Raw genomic sequence first — 16,780 nt, 5'->3', positions numbered from 1 at the left:
AAGGACGTCTTGCTTCAGCCTCAATTGATGGCCCAGCCCTTCGGACCTGTCTAATGCAGCTTTCTCTACTGCCAAAACCTCCCTTTCCAAGGCCTCAAAGTCCAGACGTTGCTCCTTCTTTTTCCCCCCTATACGGGCAAGGACCTGGTCTTGAGGCACTGTCTTGTAGGCCTCCCAAACTACACTTGGGGTGCCCACTGATCCCTGATTCTCTTTAAAGTACTGAGAGGTCCTATTTTTTATTTGATTTTTCATTTCCCTCTATTGGAGATACCACTTATCAATTCTGGGGAACAACAGAGTGGACTTCGAAGGCCCCTGTAGTTGTACCCCTACGAGTGAATGGTCCGAAATACTCCTTGCATATATTATCCTATTTTGAATTTGCCCATCCGATGTTGTATGCATGAAGAGATAGTCCAAGTGGGTATCTAGTGTGTGCACAGGAGAAGTGTGTATAGCGCCTAACTAAGAGATTGTGTTGTCTCCATAGGTCAACCAGCCCCATGGCCTCTATAAACGAGGGCAGCTCAACTCTGCCCCCCACCCTCACTCTGCTAACCCTGTCCATGGCGGCGTCCATAACATCATTAACATCTCCTCATAGCACTAATGTTCCAGCAGGCAGAACTAAAAGTAGTGTACCAACACCTGGCAGAGTCTCTCCATGTAGGCGTTGAGGGTTTTATAGGGAGCAAAGATTTATCATCCCACTTTCCCATGTTCCTGTCACTGCCACAAAATCTGCCCGAGGGTCATTCCAAGTACCGTACGCTGTAATGGGAACAGATTTCCTAAGTAATATGCCCACTCCTCTTGAATCTGTTGTGTACCCTGAGTGAGCAATCCGTTTGTACCCAAACCTGCCTAGGGCCCTATAGCATATGCCCTTAAGATACATCTCTTGGAGTAGTATCACATTCGGAACCTGTCTCCATAGATACTGTAGGACCAGTGTTTGTCTAATCTTATGACCCAGTCAGTTTACGTTCCATGACCAAATATTTAGGTCTCTGTGTAGGTGATATGTCATTTCAGCAAAAGGAAGCCCTCCCCAACATGGGACAGCTCTATCTCTGCTCAGGCAACTATTGTCCCAGGACCCCCTGATTTCCTCCAGCCCCCGCCAAAGTAAGTCTGTATTGATGCATCAGTAATATGAAAAAAAAACAAATAAGTATAACACGTCTCAAGAATCCCCCAACCACCCCTGTTCCTGCTACCCTCCTTTGTGAGCTAGAAGTGGCCCACCCCCCCAGCTTGCGGTGTGCTTGTCGCCCATCACAAAACGTAAGAAATTTAGGGGTGGGCAGCACATGCTAATTTAAAAACATATATGCATAAACCATAATAAATGAGCATCTCCTTTTCATAGGATCGTGTTGCAGTAGTCTAGTGCCAGTGCCCAGCTTCGGGGTAACGTCCAGCAACTGTATCCTACGGTTTACCAAACCACTAGGGATCCCTATGGCAGTGAAAGACCATCAAACCCATAAACCAGCTTGGGCAGAGTAATCCGATCTCGTAACATAAGCCTATGGGATTGGTCTCGTGTCCACCAACTCTCTGGAGATCGACAGTCATCAGGTGTGTCCTCCGCCCCAGGCCTCGTGTTCCTTTTTGATCTTGTTCCTTTACGATGAGCAGGACGCCACCCCTTCCCCCCAATCCCAGGCATCCTCCAGAGTGCTGAAATGCCAAATTTTGCCATCGCTAATGACCCACAATTGGCCGGGTAGAGCATCATGTATTTGATTTCTTTTTCCGTAGGGCACGTTTCACTGCTTAAAAGCGATGTCTAAGACTCTGAACTTGCAAGGTGAAGTCTGTGAAGATACTGATTGTCGCATAGATCTGATAGAGACTACTAGCCGCAGATTCTTTAACGTAGAATTATCCCCAGGCGTGAGCCTGGATCCTGAAAATTTTCTTTGCCACAGCATCTCTGCGCGCAGGGGGGCAGTACCACATGACTCCGCCCTGACGTCGTCCGCCGGCGTAACGTCAGCGAGGTCACATAAGCCCCACCCCGGTGCGCTGACGTCAGTTTTTTCTCTTATCCGTGTGCAACGCGGATCCGGATCGTGTCCTGGCCTGTTTTCAGGCCTTCTGTTCATGCTTTGCGTTGAGGAACAGTGTGCGAATGCCTTCAGGCTTCAAGACGTGTACCTCCTGAGCACGTCCGATGTCGGCGACAGACCCTCACCTTATCTGTATGTGGTGTTTGGGCGAGCACTATGACTCGATGGACTGCAACGCTTGTCAGCACGTTAAACCGAAGTCCCGGCGTGAGCGCCGGATGAAATTGCTGTCGGTCTGCTTGTCCAGGTCGGTGTCGTCCCACTGTCCGTCTCCTACTTCGGAAGCCAGGAGTTGCCAATTCCGACTGCGGCATCGCCCTTCGCCACTGCCCCAAGGGCCTCGCTCACCAGCTGGTAGGTCCTGCAGCTTGTCTCAGAGGCTCTCTCCTCGTTCGGCAGAGGGCGCGGGTTCCCCTCTGGACATGCGACCTCGCCTGTCGCCACCCTACCCACTGTTTCCTGGTATCAGGGCGACTAGGGCCCAAATGACAGCCTATGCTGCGGCTCTGGAGGTTTCTTTGGCCCCTCCTCCACCTCCTGATACGTCCGTGGAACCCTTGCCTTGCGCGGGGCTTTCCGCGGAGTCGCCGCCAGGTTTTGCCCGGCACCGATGGGTTCGGCTTAAGGTTGTAGGAGGGGGATGTCATCAAGGTGCGGTCCTGCGGGGCTCCCCTCCTCGGCGTCCCTGCCCTACCTCAAATCCCTACGATGATACCTGTGGCATTGCAGGAGATCGCTGGGACTCAGAGCTTATCCCCAAGTCCCCCTCGGTCCTCTGTACAGGCGGCTGCCTCGCTGGAGCCTTTCCGGCGCCAAAGGCTTTCCTTCCCAGCCCTGGCGGTGTCGCGGGTGGAGGCCGGGGCCTGGGGTGCTTTCCCGAGTCCTTCACGGTCCTCTACGAGGGTGGCTGCCTCGTGTGTGGTTGAGCCGGTGCCTTTTTGGTGCCGTTCCTTTGCCGAACCGTCTCTGACCCCGCCCCAGTCTCCCAAGGAGCACGTGTTGGTGGAGGTCGACTCGACTCGGCGCTGTCAATGTCCACTCCGGCGCCGGTCGACGTCGAGCCGGCGCCTGTGGTGGACTCCACGGCCTCATGCCAGCGTCAGGTCCTGGACGCTTTTCCAGAGGTTTTTCCCTCTCCGGAGGTTTGTCGTCTCCTGGCCTCTTCTTCCTCGGACAGTGGACGCCGCATTGGGGTTGTTCTGGATTTCCCTGGCCTTTGCCCTCGTCTTTCGGTCTGCTTGATTTGCGAGCTCGTATTCAAAGAATATGCCAGCAAGGGATTTTGTTTGAAAATTGTGAATTTGGGCCACAGTAGGAAGTGAATGAATCAATTACCCACACTAATGTCAATTGGTGGCTGAGTTTGAATTGAAATTAGAGCAAAGTCAATATTGTTACCACACTAACAATACAAATAAACACAAAAACCAGGGTTTAAATTATTATTTTCTTTACAATGAGTAAAAAGGGTACTAGAAAATGCATTTGGGATAGACGAGGAGCATCCTATATACTCCTACTATAAATCTCCAAAATAAAGTCAATACTGCGAAGTAATGTTAATACAATGATTTCAAATCAACAAGATAAATGAAAATCAATGATGATAAATAAAAATCAGGCAGAATTAGACTTTGTAGTCGACGTTTCGGTCTTTGGGGATGATTTCATAAGACCATCATCAGGACTTCATTATTGTGCATTAAGAGTGATGACCCTAAAGAGGAATGCACGATACGCTGCCTAACGGTCAGTGATGCTGGTCGAAGTTTATCAACAAGGTACTATGGAACAATTGAATCCAGGCGACAGCAATGTGTAAACAGCTGTTTACACATTGCTGTCGCCCTGACGCTGTCAACGCGAGTCGTGCCGTTTTTCAAAATTGTCCAAATCGGGTTAATATCACTTACACCTTCTGGAACTAAACCGGCATTCGATATTTGGATTTCAATAACTATATCCAAATACCATCTATAAAAGTGCCTAAATACAGTCTGAAGGCCTGGATTCAATTGTTCCATAGTACCTTGTTGATAAATTTCGACCAGCATCACTGACCGTTAGGCAGTGTATCGTGCATTCCTCTTTAGGGTCATCACTCTTAATGCACAATAATGAAGTCCTGATGATGGTCTTATGAAATCATCCCCAAAGACCGAAACGTCGACTACAAAGTCTAATTCTGCCTGATTTTTATTTATCATCATTGATTTTCATTTATCTTGTTGATTTGAAATCATTGTATTAACATTACTTCGCAGTATTGACTTTATTTTGGAGATTTATAGTAGGAGTATATAGGATGCTCCTCGTCTATCCCAAATGCATTTTCTAGTACCCTTTTTACTCATTGTAAAGAAAATATTAATTTTTTTGACTAAAACCCTGGTTTTTGTGTTTATTTGTATTGTTAGTGTGGTAACAATATTGACTTTGCTCTAATTTCAATTCAAACTCAGCCACCAATTGACATTAGTGTGGGTAATTGATTCATTCACTTCCTACTGTGTCCCAAATTCACAAATTCAAACAAAATCCCTTGCTGGCATATTTCTTTGAATACATTCTTTGCCCAAGCCCGCAAGGGTTTATTGGGTTGCTCACCCATTTCAGACTGATTTGCGAGCTCGGCTTCTTGGTTCTGGCCTGCTGCCGGCGGTGCGCGCCTGCTCTTCTGGTCCACAGATGGGGGTCTTGGTGTGGGCCCTTGTGCCCTTGCCCATGTTTTGCTTGAGCCTTGCGAGCCTAGGTCTTCTACTCCCGCCTGCCTTTCTTGACTGTGGCACCGTTCCTGCCTTGCCCGCTGACTCGAGGCAGAGACCTTGCCCCATTTCTACCTCTTCTCTTTAGAATTTGGGGTGACTCTTTCTTCCTCGGTACTCGTCTGCCGTTGTCTGTTTCTCCGGGGCTTTCTGGTGGAGGTCCCTGGTACCTTGGTTGTACTGGGGGTGTTCTGGCTTCCCCTCGCTTAGTCCATGCTTCCTTCTGCTTGGTGGGGGCCGGGCCACTTTCTTGTTCCCATTGCACATCCCCTGCTGGGGCTCTGTTTTTTCCTAATGGGAGGCACTCTCGCAGGCCCTCCTCCCTTCTGGGTATGGCTGGGGTATCTATTCTACGTTAAGGAATCTGCGGCTAGTAGTCTCTATCAGATGTACAAGTTACTTATCTTCAGTAACGGTGTATCTGGTAGAGACGATTCTAGCCGCAGATTCCTTCACGACCCGCCCTTTCTCCCTGTTCTGCGAGGACCTTCAGCTTGGTCTTCTGCACTTGCCTGCCTCCGGGTGATTTTTGTCTTCTGGGAGTCCCCTCTTTCCCTTCCTCCCTAGTGGGATGCTCGTTTTGTTTGTTTGATTCACTCCCTCCTTTCTGGTGCTTGGTTGGGTGGCCCATTGGTACTTCTACCTCCCTGCACCCTGGTCTTCCAGTGTTGGGCCTGCTCATGCCCTTTTTTCATTGCTTGATCTTTTTACTCCTCTGCAGTCCTCTGAGTTGGGGTCTGTTGGTTGTGTCTTGATGATTTGTTCTTTTCAGAGAACGCACCTCTCCTTGTTGGGGTGGGTGCGTGATAATTTGCCGTTACTCATCTGTTCCGGACTTGTTGCCCTTCGCGGTTGTGGGTTGTGATTGCAGACTCTCTTCATCTGCTATGATGTTCTTCACATGTTTTTCTGCCTCCAGGAAGGATGTCGCCTTAGCTTGCAAGGTTGCTCCTCAGAGCGGTGCTCTGCTCTTTCCCTGCTATAGCCTTCAGTACCTAAGGGCCAGATGTATTAACATACCCTTTTGCGATTTCTAAATAGCGATTTTTAAGGAATCGCTATTTAGAAATCGCAAAATGGTATGTATGTAGAAATTCGCTATTTTTTTGCGATTTCTTAAAATTCCTTAATTGCGATTAGCAAATTGCTAATTGCAATTAAGGAATGGTTTCCCATTCATTTCTATGGGCCAGGAGGCCCATAGGAATGAATGTGAAATTATTCTCAATTTGCGAATCGCAATTTGCTAATCGCAAATTGAGAATAATTTCAAGGGTGCAGGGGTGTCTCAAGAACACCCTGCTGCACCCCTGAAAATGACATGTGTGCACATATGGGGCATGTATGAGCGTCACATGGTACCTTTACAAATTGCATAAAGTGCATTTGTAAAAGAAATCGCAAATTACCACCAACTACAAGTTGGTGGTAATTTGCGACTTCTTAGCCTAAATTCGCAATTCTTCAAGGATGATACATTACATCTAAGAAATCGCAATTTGCGATTTCTTAAATGCTTACGCAATATTAAGGAATGGCAAAATTTGCGATTCCTTAATATTGCGAGGCTTTTTGCATGATACATACCATATCCTGTTTTTTTTGTCGCAAACGCTGCTATTTTGCGATTCGCAGCGTTTGCGACAAAACAAACGCTTGATACATCTGCCCCTTAGTGCCTAGCACTGTTCCAAATGGTGCTGTTCCTCTCCCTTTGTTCCCTTTTCCATTTTTACTGCTTTTTCGCACACTGTTCCGATACCCTCTACAGTTTTGTTTGTGATGGCTCCGCACGGTGGCGCGTAAATGTTCTCAGAAGAAAACTGACGTCAGCTCGCCGGGGTGGGGCTTATGTGACTTCGCTGATGTCACGCCCGCGGACGACGTCAGGGCGGAGTCACGTGGTCCAACACCCATTCCGGTGTTGGAGGTAAGATTCCATGCACAGGGGGCTCCTCTGGGAAGCCCCCAGTACTCCGGGTAACAGCCTTTCAGGGTGTGCCAGCAAGCTAGTCCTGCTGCCGACCCCAGACACAATTCTTCCCTCCTACTGCTGAGCTGAGCCAAAGCAGGGGAAGGTAGAACAATAGGTTTCCTGTCATAGGGATGTTTGACCACCTCCCAGACAGGACTTTGTGTATTGGGCTGAGGTGGGGGTTCTTTGCAGCACCACCAGGCTGCTTTTAAGGGCACATTTGGTGCCCACCTTACATACTCCGGTTTGAGCCAGTTCAGGGAGCTCTTGGCTTCTACTCTGGTGCGAAATTGAGCAAAGGATCCTCCCCTCAGTCCAGCCCCTCCTCTGAAGGGACCCCTGAGTCGTCCTAACCACTTCCTAGGGTATTTAAGGGCTTATCTGTGGGTGGATCCTCATATTTGTCATGGGACAAACCTCAGCCACGTCAATCTTCGACCGTCTGGACACTTGGACTTCGCTGGACTTTGCCTGGAACCATGACTGCCTCACGGAAGACTCCTGCTGCTCCTGGTCTTGCTGTTTTGCAAGTATTTGTCGTCTGTGTCTGTGCTTCTTCCAGGATCTTCAACATACCCGTTGGAATCAAGGACACCCGAAGTAATCTTCCTTGGAGTGAAGGAGTCACTCCCCTGGACTTTGTCTGGAACCAAGACTGCCTCACGGAAGACTCCTGCTGCTCCTGGTCTTGCTGTTTTGCAAGTATTTGTCGTCTGTGTCTGTGCTTCTTCCAGGATCCTCAACATACCCGTTGGAATCAAGGACACCCAAAGTAATCTTCCTTGGACTGAAGGAGTCACTCCCCTGCATCTGCACTCATCGCAACAAAGCTGACCAGTCTTCTGCTCCTTAATTCCCACAGACTTTAAAAGGCTCAGCAACAGAGATGTGGTTCTACAACTTCCTCGAGGCCTGACATGTCCCCTCTGCAATTTTGAGGTCAGTATCCCTCGTCGGAACCGCTGGGACCAAACACCTGGGCACCATGTTTACTTGTCGTTGCCAAAGCTTGTTGCCTCTGAACTCCAGAGATCTTTGGGCTACAAGAATCTATAGCCTCCAGCATCTCTTCTTGGCAAGATCAGCATCCTCACCGCATCCTCTGCACTGTGGACCTTAATCTTTGGTGTCCCTTCTTGCTTGGGCCTGCTCGGACTCTTCATGCTTGTGGTGAGTCCCTTGGACCTTTCTGGTCGCAACGTTGCTCCTTCTTCGCTTTCCATGCCTGTTGCAGATGCCGCCGGACACCGACCTCCTGGTTCTCGACTTCCGACGTGGGACAGCTCGTGCACAGCTCCTGTTCTTCCTCAGCTTCGTCTGGGCCCCACATCTGCAGTAACAAGGACACTTGTCAACTCTTCTGAGCCATTCAACTTTGGTGGGCATTCCTGTTCCGTGGCACCTGGTCACCTGCGAGTGGCATAGACTCTGTCCCCTCTGCTTGCAGGTTCTTCACTTCAAGAATCCACCCTTGGATTCCAATGGACTCTTGCACAGTCTTCTCTAGCTGTATCTTTCCTGAACCCCCCCATTATCTATGGCCGATTTTAACGTCACTTCACACCTATGCATCCAGCTTCCTGGTGTAGGTGTCCATGGGTCAGGTGACTCCCCAACCTTCTGTATTCCATGGGGTTTCTTCACGGTCCTTCTTTTTCAGAACTGCAACTGCGACTTTCCTGTTGACTTCTATTGGATATGCGGCTGTGTTTTCACTCTGCACACAGCCTCAGTGGGGTTCATGGGTACTTACCTTGGTTGATTACTTGTGTCCCAAGCTTCTATTAGTCTCTTGGTCCAAGTCCCAACTTCTGTCCCAGTTCACATATCACCTTTTTTGTACATCGTTTGGTCTCCCCCTGAAGACCACTCTAATTTGTGATTACTTACTTGTTTACAATTGATGTAGTGTGTATTTTTCTTTATATCTCTGGGTAGGAGATATACCTGTATGTATGTGAGTGTTGTGTAATAAATACTGTGCGGCGGTCCGCCTCAGTTCTGAGGGGCTCCTAGAATCACTCATTGTTGTCCGGGCCCCCCTTTGGTATCTGCCCTCCCCAAAGAGAATTTGACTGCCCCCTACTGTGACAAGTCTCAGCAACACTCCACTCAATCACTGAATCCTCACCTTGTCTAGTTCTTCAGAGGAAGAGGGGGGAAACAGGCAGGTGGTAAGAGTGGTCGAAGTAGAAGTGGTTTAGGATCTGAATCTTGTCTCACGACGAACCTGAAGAGCCACAGGTAAGCCCATGAATGCCCAAAGGAAAGGGTTGGGGTGATTCAGGGGTCCCTCCCAGAGGAGGTACTGGACAGAGGGGAGGTAACTCCCATGTCCTTTGTCCAGTTTCATGCCAACAGCTCCCTGAACTGGTTCCAACTGGAGTATGCAAGCAGGGCACCAAATGTGTCCTTCAATGCAGTCTGGTGTTGCTGGCAAGTACCCCCACCCCAGCCCAATACACTGACTGGAAGGTGGTCACACCTCCCTGTGACAGGAAACCTATTGTTCTACCTTTTCCTGCTCGAGCCTGGGTCAGCAGCAGGAGGGCAGAAACATGTCTGTGGTCAGCAGCAGCACTAGCATGCTGTTACACCCTGAAAGTCTGGTACCAGGAATACAGGGGGGGGGCGCTCCCTCGGGAGTCCCCTAATATATGGGATCCGACGTCCAACACTGGAATCAGTGTTGGGTAGGATTCCAACATGTTTGATACCAAACATGACCGGTTTCGGTACAGCCAATATATAGCTAGACAGCTCATAATTGACTTAATGTCCACTATATATATATAAAATGGCTGACTGCACTTACAAAGCCGGGAGAATCTGCTCCGGGTTTGGTAGGTGGTGTCCTGCTCATACAGGGCACCCTCACACTTAGAACCAAGCACTCTGCCTTCAGGATTGAAAGGCCTACCTTAGGGTTCAGCACAGCCACTTCATAGTTAGCCATCACGTAATGACGGATGGCCACTATATGTATAAAAATGGATGGCCACACTTACACAGCCTGGAGAATCTACTTCGGGGTTTGTAGGGTTGTCCTGCTCATGCAGGGGCACCCTCACACGTATAAACCAGCACCCTGCCTTCAGGACTGAAAGGCCTTCCTTAGGGGTGACTTACAGGTTTTGAGTTCAGTGACCTCAGATATAAGGAAACTTATATCTGTTGTAAGTGGTGCTAGCACCAGCTTACACAGGCTGCAATGGCAGGCCCGTAGTCACATTTGGGTGGTCTCTCATGGGTGGCATAATACATGCTGCAGCCCATAGGAGACCCCTGGTGTACCTATGCCCTAGGTACCGAAGTACTATATACTAGGGACTTAGAAGGGTAAACCAGTAGCCAATTAGGAAGGTATCAAAGTACTTACTATGGTCCAATTTAGGGAGAGAGCAGAGTGACTGGGGTCCTGATTAGCAGGATCCCAGTCAACCTGGTCAGAAAATAGAATGACACCAGCAAAAAATGTGGCAGTAACCATGAAAGCAGATCCTACTTTCCTATAGCCTCTTCAGCCTCGAGGCCCCACTTCTGTGTGTTGGTGTGATCTGTGCAGGCCAGCGAAGTCCAATCCTCCTTTCCAGAGGGGTCCGCACATACAATCAGCCGGCCTGCGGGGCCTTTCTCCTTATGCCTGTGCACTGAAAGGCACTAGATTTCTCACTCCTCTGACTGTGGCAGCTGCCTCCAACCAGTCTCTGGTTCTGCTGATCTACTCCTGGCCTCGAGGCCCGCCGTAAAGCAGCTCCCTCCCCTCCTACTGGAAAAGCAGGGGAGCGGAAAGGGAGAAGGCGCGAGTAGAAGAACCCAGGAGGAAAGGGTTAGGAGAGAAAGGCACTTTTGCTCCCTGTCAAGGCTTCTCGGGCCTCCTGGACCAGGCCCCCACAAATGTCACTGGATGGCCAACGTCTCACATCACATCGCTGATGTCCCAACGCTCCTCCAATCCCTCGCTCCCCACCAGGCAGGCGATGGCCTTCAGCTAGACCCTCTCCTCTGCCTCGCAGGTTAGGAACCAGTGTGCCCGCCACTCCTTGCACTCCGCAGCTTCCAGAGAGATCCACCGCCTCGGCGCTACCCTGGGTAGGCAACAGCCCCTTTCTCCCAGCGAGGTCCCGGGCAGCTCTAACTCAATCAAACTGCTGCCAAAAGTGGCAGCGACCATCGCCGGACCCCACACTGTCAGTGCTACAAGGATAGTAACAGATGTTCGGAGATCTTATATCTGGCTGTTGTGGAGCATCTTGCTTGCCGGTTCATTTCTAAAACATTTAATCAATGGTAGACAGTAGCTGTGTATGAAATTACTAATTTGACAAACTGACATTCAATGCAAGAAATCCTAAAATGCCATTGTCAAGTTTTCCAAGTACATGATTGTTTTGTACCGGAAATCACTTCAGTTTAAACTTTTTTGTATTGATATACCTAAATATTATTATCAAAAATACCATATATTTCCATGCATTTGCTTTTCCCTCTTTCTGCTGGTTCTTTATAACAACTTAGAATGTCCTAGTTTTATTTTCACAAACCAAAAGTTATAGATTTTATTACTGAGGTCACCTTGAGATAGAGGTGTACCATATATCTACGATGCGTTTTTTCCGATGAATAATCATGAACAGATAGACACAGGGCTGTAACGCCATATTTAGGGCACAAGTATATTATAGTAAGACCACCACCTTTCCCAGATCTTTCGGTGTTTAGGTGGGCAGCCTTGTGCAGTATAGATTGGTTCTTAGTTTGGCACACCATTCCATTGCAGCCCTCCATTAGGCCTGGGCAGCTTTAAAATGTTTTGCGATGGCTAGTTTAGCCATAGTAACACCAATGCGTACACTTCCCTCTGGGGCCACCCACATCATCTATGATAGCCAGCAAGGTATTGCGGTGGCAGTTGTCAATCAGGTATTCTATTATCTTGAATAGTGTAGGGAAAACCTAGGTCCAACTGGGATGCGATACTGGGGCAGTCCCAAACCATATGAAAGAAACCACAGTCTGTGCTAGCACATCTGGGACAAGCCAACTCTTTAATGACTCCCATCTTCTCAAGGCAGCGGGTGTAGAGTTGGAGAACATGGCAGTATTTCAACATAATGAGGAGTAGGCTTGAGGGGATGACTAACTACCTTGAAGCCATCCTCACATCTCGCCAGTAATTTTCATGACCCATCCACCTTTCCCATCACTCTTTTAGAGTTGAAAATTAGTCTGGGGCATTGATTATGAGTGTTTGGTATAGGTTGAAATGGCTTGCACACCCAGTGGACGAAGTATGACGTGTGAATCTAGGGGGTTGTATTCAGGAGATTAGGGAGAGTAGGCTGTTAAACAGTCAAAGCACAGGACTGTTGTAGGTTCTTATAGAATTGGGACTAGTGGAGTATAAAGTCTGCTTTTACTTCCAGGAAGGATTTCATCTGTGAGCCATTCCAAATATCGGAAGATTTTTCGTAAGCTCTAAGTACCCAAATCACTGGGCAGAGTGGTTTCATCAATGGTGGCCCTGGTGCGCCATGCCTGGTTGAGGACGACTGGTTTTTGAGGGATGTCCAAGCTTCCCTTATGGGAATGCCCTTCAGTGGCTTACATCTATTTGGAGACAAGGCGCAGATTCTGAGCTCGAGCTCTTCACGGCCAAGTCCTTGTGCTTTTTCTACAGCCCCACGTCACCCCCAATCCGCCTTTCACTCTTTTCGTGGCTACTAAAGGGCTTACAGCCACACCCACCCTTAGAGCCGCACAATCTCCCAGCCTCTGAGTGGATAAGGGCACTGTACCCACAGACCTCGTGGGTGGGATAGCCAGCGGTCTGGTCAGTCAACCATCCCCCGGCAGCTGCAGCCTTCGAACCTTCCTAATCTGCCCCTTTACCACCATGGGCATCCAGTTGGTGGCAGGATTCGCCACTGCATGCCCCACTGGCAGTCCATAACAATCGATAGGTGGGTTTTGCGGATTGTCCGAAAGGGCTACTGTAGGAAAGTACCTCTTTTTGACATGGACACCTACCCTTTTTGCTCACTGGTACTGATGCTTTTGATTGGGAAATGCACTGGTTATCTGCTAAGCAGGCCCGAGTGTCAGTGCTCTATCCCAAAAATGATACAAATGTTAATTGTAGCCAATTGGCAAGGACTTTAGCACCCCTGGTAAATGGTTTCCTTTGTACCCAGGGCACGGGTACTAAAGAGGGTCTCTAAGGGTTGCAACATGTATTATGCCACTCAAAGGGACCACAACAAACTGCATGCTGACTTCCATTGCAGGGTGCGTGAAATGGTGCTAGCCATTCAGAAAACACTACATGTACTATATGTGTCACCCCTACTTCAGGCCTTTAGAGCCCTAAGGCAGGGTGTATTATATTGCATGCGAGGACACATTTGCCTGAGCACATATGAGCCTGTTATATTGATGTTATGTTAATATATTTTGCAAAGAGCACATATACCAAAAGAGGCATCTTGGTGCTTTGTCAATAAAGTATCTTACAGAAAAAAGAAGCAGAAAAAGGACCTACTTAGTAACCACAGGAAACAGCCAAGTCTTAAGTTGTTTTCTGAAGCTAAACAAATTAGTCTGTGCTCTCAGGTGGTCTGGCTATGAATACCACCATTTACAGGTAGTTTGGGAGAAACTTTTCCCTCTCCACATGTTCCATTACTAGTCAGTCATCCACTTTATTTCGATCAATGTTCTTGAAAAGGGATATAATAAATACAATAAGGTCATCATTACTAGTCATTGCAAGTGATCAGGAAGCCATTTTAAAGGTATGTACAGGGCACTGGTCATTAAGAGATACCCAAATGGTATTTGGTATCAAACACCTAGTCTTAATAATTCCATACTGATGCCAGAATCTGATTTATGAAGACATGCACCCAGAGGGCACCTTGGTGGTGCCCCCTAAACCCCACTAGTTATATAAAGTGTGTTGACTGACTGGGATCTTCTAACCTGCCATCACAGGTAATTTTTGGACCCCCTGCAAGGGAGAGTCAGTGCTCTCAGAGATCAGGAACAATGCTTGTTCAGCAGAAGGTGTTCCCACCTCCTCCATCAGGATGGCCAGCAATGTAGCATATCAAGGGTAAATGCTTCAAAGCCTCAACTGCCTTTGCTATGCGACCCTGGCTGCCTCCCTCCCGCACCCCCGACGTGGGGCCCAGAGCAAACAGGAAATTAGATATTCAGGAGGCGTGTTAAACTCACTGGCTAGTCACACCCCTTAGGTGGACTACCTGAAGTGAACAGCCTAAGAAGGCTTACACTATCTTGATTTTGGTGAATTAGGGATAATTTGCTACTACCGTATACTCCCCTAAGTACCCCTAAATTGAGTATTAAGGAGTCCCCCTGACAACCAGTTCTCAGATTTAACTTCTTTTAAACTAAGGAGGATAAAGAAGAGACAACACTGCCAGAACTAAGGACCTCCTCCAAAATTGGTGCCAAACCGTGCCTGGCTGGGGGCGCTAGGTGGCGCTGGAGCATGATGGCCGCTCTGGTGTAGAGCTCCTGCCCGACCGGGGACGAAGACAAACATAACCTCCATCCTGGCGACCTGAAACCGGCTGCAAACACCCTCGCTTCCATCCGGAGGGTCTCCTGCACACTAGGCGGAAGTTTCAGAACTGTACCACCTGCGGCGGGCCGGTGAGGCGAGCTTGAAGCTGCCGCGGGCCGGAGCTGTGGAGAGGACTGCGCAAACTACTGGAGGCCGGTGCTGCGAGGTCTAGCGGGCCGCTCCAGGTATAAGACCCCGCTCCCTTGTGCGGCGCCCCGATTTGACCGGGACAAATCACCGCTGTGCTCACTGCCGCCCCCCCCCGGAACCCAAGTGATCAGAGAACGGTGCCGGGGTGCCGTTGGGGGCCCCCCTGCCCTCCCGCCGGCCGCCCTCATCACCCACACCAACTCAGGCTGGCACACCCAGGATTCGAGACGACCTGAGGGACCCCCTCGCCTCTCAGATATTACCGTGTCTGGCAACCCCTGTATAAGGCGGTGGGAGCAGTGGGGACGGAGCGCAGATTAATGCCTGTGGCACTGAGGGCGCACGCGCTGCGGAATTGGGACCCACATCCTCCATTTTGACAAACTATTTGGGGCTAGGCTTTGTGACCCCTACGGAACTGGTCGGGGGCTGCGAGATCCTTGGGCCTGCTGGGCTGTGCTCCACCATGTCTACAGCGTCCCACGCTTGAACCGTCCTGAAAGCACAGCGCAGGTGGGGGATAGCCTCCGGGCCCCTGCTCCTCCTCCGCCTCTTGCATTCTGGCCGCCATAAATAAAATAAAATAAATTTAGCGGCGCCCAGCGGAACGACTACTACACGCCTGGCCCTGTTGCTGATTTAGAGGTCTCCCTAAGGCGCTTCAACCCACGCCCGCCTCTGGGGACTCTGTTCGCCTACCTGGGGGCTACCAGGAGGAGTTTAGAGGAACTGCTGCCTACATTGCCTCTGCTGCCTGTGGCTACTTTCACTGGGGGCCCTTCTATGTGCTTCGCAGCCGAGTGGGGGAACGTGGGCTTACTGTTAGGAACCCTGATCTACACCGTCCTTGCTTGGCCCGGGCTGTCAGGATGGGTAAGACGGAACCCAGGCAGTCGAAGCTGCCTTTCGAGGGACGTAGGACACCGGGTTCCAGCTCCAAAACTCCGGTCGATGCAGACCCCCCGGCGACACAAGACGACGGCTGGAAGACACTACTGGTCACCATGCAAAAAAGTCTGACCTCAATAGACTCCAAAATAGATTCCATGAATCTCAGGCTGGACAATGTGGTGGCCAACTTGGATGGACACGAAGAACGCCCCACAGAAGCTGAACAAAGAATTTCAGGCCTGGAGGATGGCGCAACCGCAACTCGACAGCAAGTGACGCTGATGGACAAACTCTTGAAGGTAATTGCGGACAAAAATGAGGAGTTGGAAGCGCGTTCCAGGCGCAACAACGTGCGCCTGCTAGGCCTAGCAGAATCCACAAACACTGGCCGCCTGGAAGATTACCTAGAACTTCTGCTAAGTGCCACTTTTGGCCGCGACTCTTTTTCAGTGCACCTAGTTATTGAGCGTGCACATCGGTCACTTGCGCCCAAACCTCCTCCAGGAGAGACACCCCGTCCGATTATCATGAAATTTCACAACTACCGAGACAGGGACACTCTGCTACGCCTGGCACGAGAGAAGGGGGAAGTTCGCTTTGAGAACACCACGCTATCCTTCTACCCAGATTTTACGCAGGCGGTGCAAGAGGCTCGCCATAAATTCCTGGCGGTGAAGAAGCAGCTTCAATCCCGCAGTATCCAATATGCAATGCTTTACCCTGCACGTCTGCGGATCCACCATCGAGGCCGCCAGCACATCTTCCAAACGCCTCATCAAGCTGAAGAATACCTGAAACATGACAGGAGGTCGGTATCGCGAGAAGCTGCTGCCAGGCACCGGTCCCGCTCTCCTTCACCCATGTCGGAACCATCTTGAGGTGCCATCTTCAAGAAGAACTCATCCAGCGGTGTGATTCCTCTTCCGGGCATCGTGACGACATCCTGCAGATTGGTGATGTATTACACTATAGTAGACCAAAGACTTTCTTTTGTCCCCGGTCTGCTCCTCTCCACCCCGTTGTGTCCGCCCCTGAGATCCAGGCGGTGGTAGATGGGTGAAATAGGGAGATGGAGTATTATGGGCGGGAGCACCTAGCGGCCCTCCTTTCGAAGGGCATTCCCCGTTGAGACTTAATGACTTTCCTTTGTTGGGACTGTTTCTGCTGGGAGCAGTTTCTCGGTGGATGGTTTATGGGGGGAGGGATGGATTTTTCCTGGCGAGTTGGGGTAGCCAGTGTGGGAGAGGAGGGAGGGGGGGGCACAGTTGTCTTAAGTCCGGAGTACCACTACTACATTATTTGCACATGCTATGTATTGCTCATACTG

At 49.7% G+C, this 16,780-nt stretch overlaps 1 protein-coding gene across 2 annotated transcripts in view; it reads left to right on the top strand.

Moving 5' to 3' along the window:
* VPS13A (vacuolar protein sorting 13 homolog A) overlaps nt 1-16,780 on the top strand; it is a 2,196,319-nt gene that overhangs the window by 1,055,921 nt on the left and 1,123,618 nt on the right. The gene's annotated exons all lie outside the window — the stretch shown is intronic.

The sequence above is a fragment of the Lissotriton helveticus genome, chromosome 2_1 (genome assembly GCF_964261635.1).
Source record: "Lissotriton helveticus chromosome 2_1, aLisHel1.1, whole genome shotgun sequence".
Lineage (NCBI taxonomy): Eukaryota > Metazoa > Chordata > Amphibia > Caudata > Salamandridae > Lissotriton > Lissotriton helveticus.
This window is presented reverse-complemented; position numbering and strand designations above follow the sequence as displayed.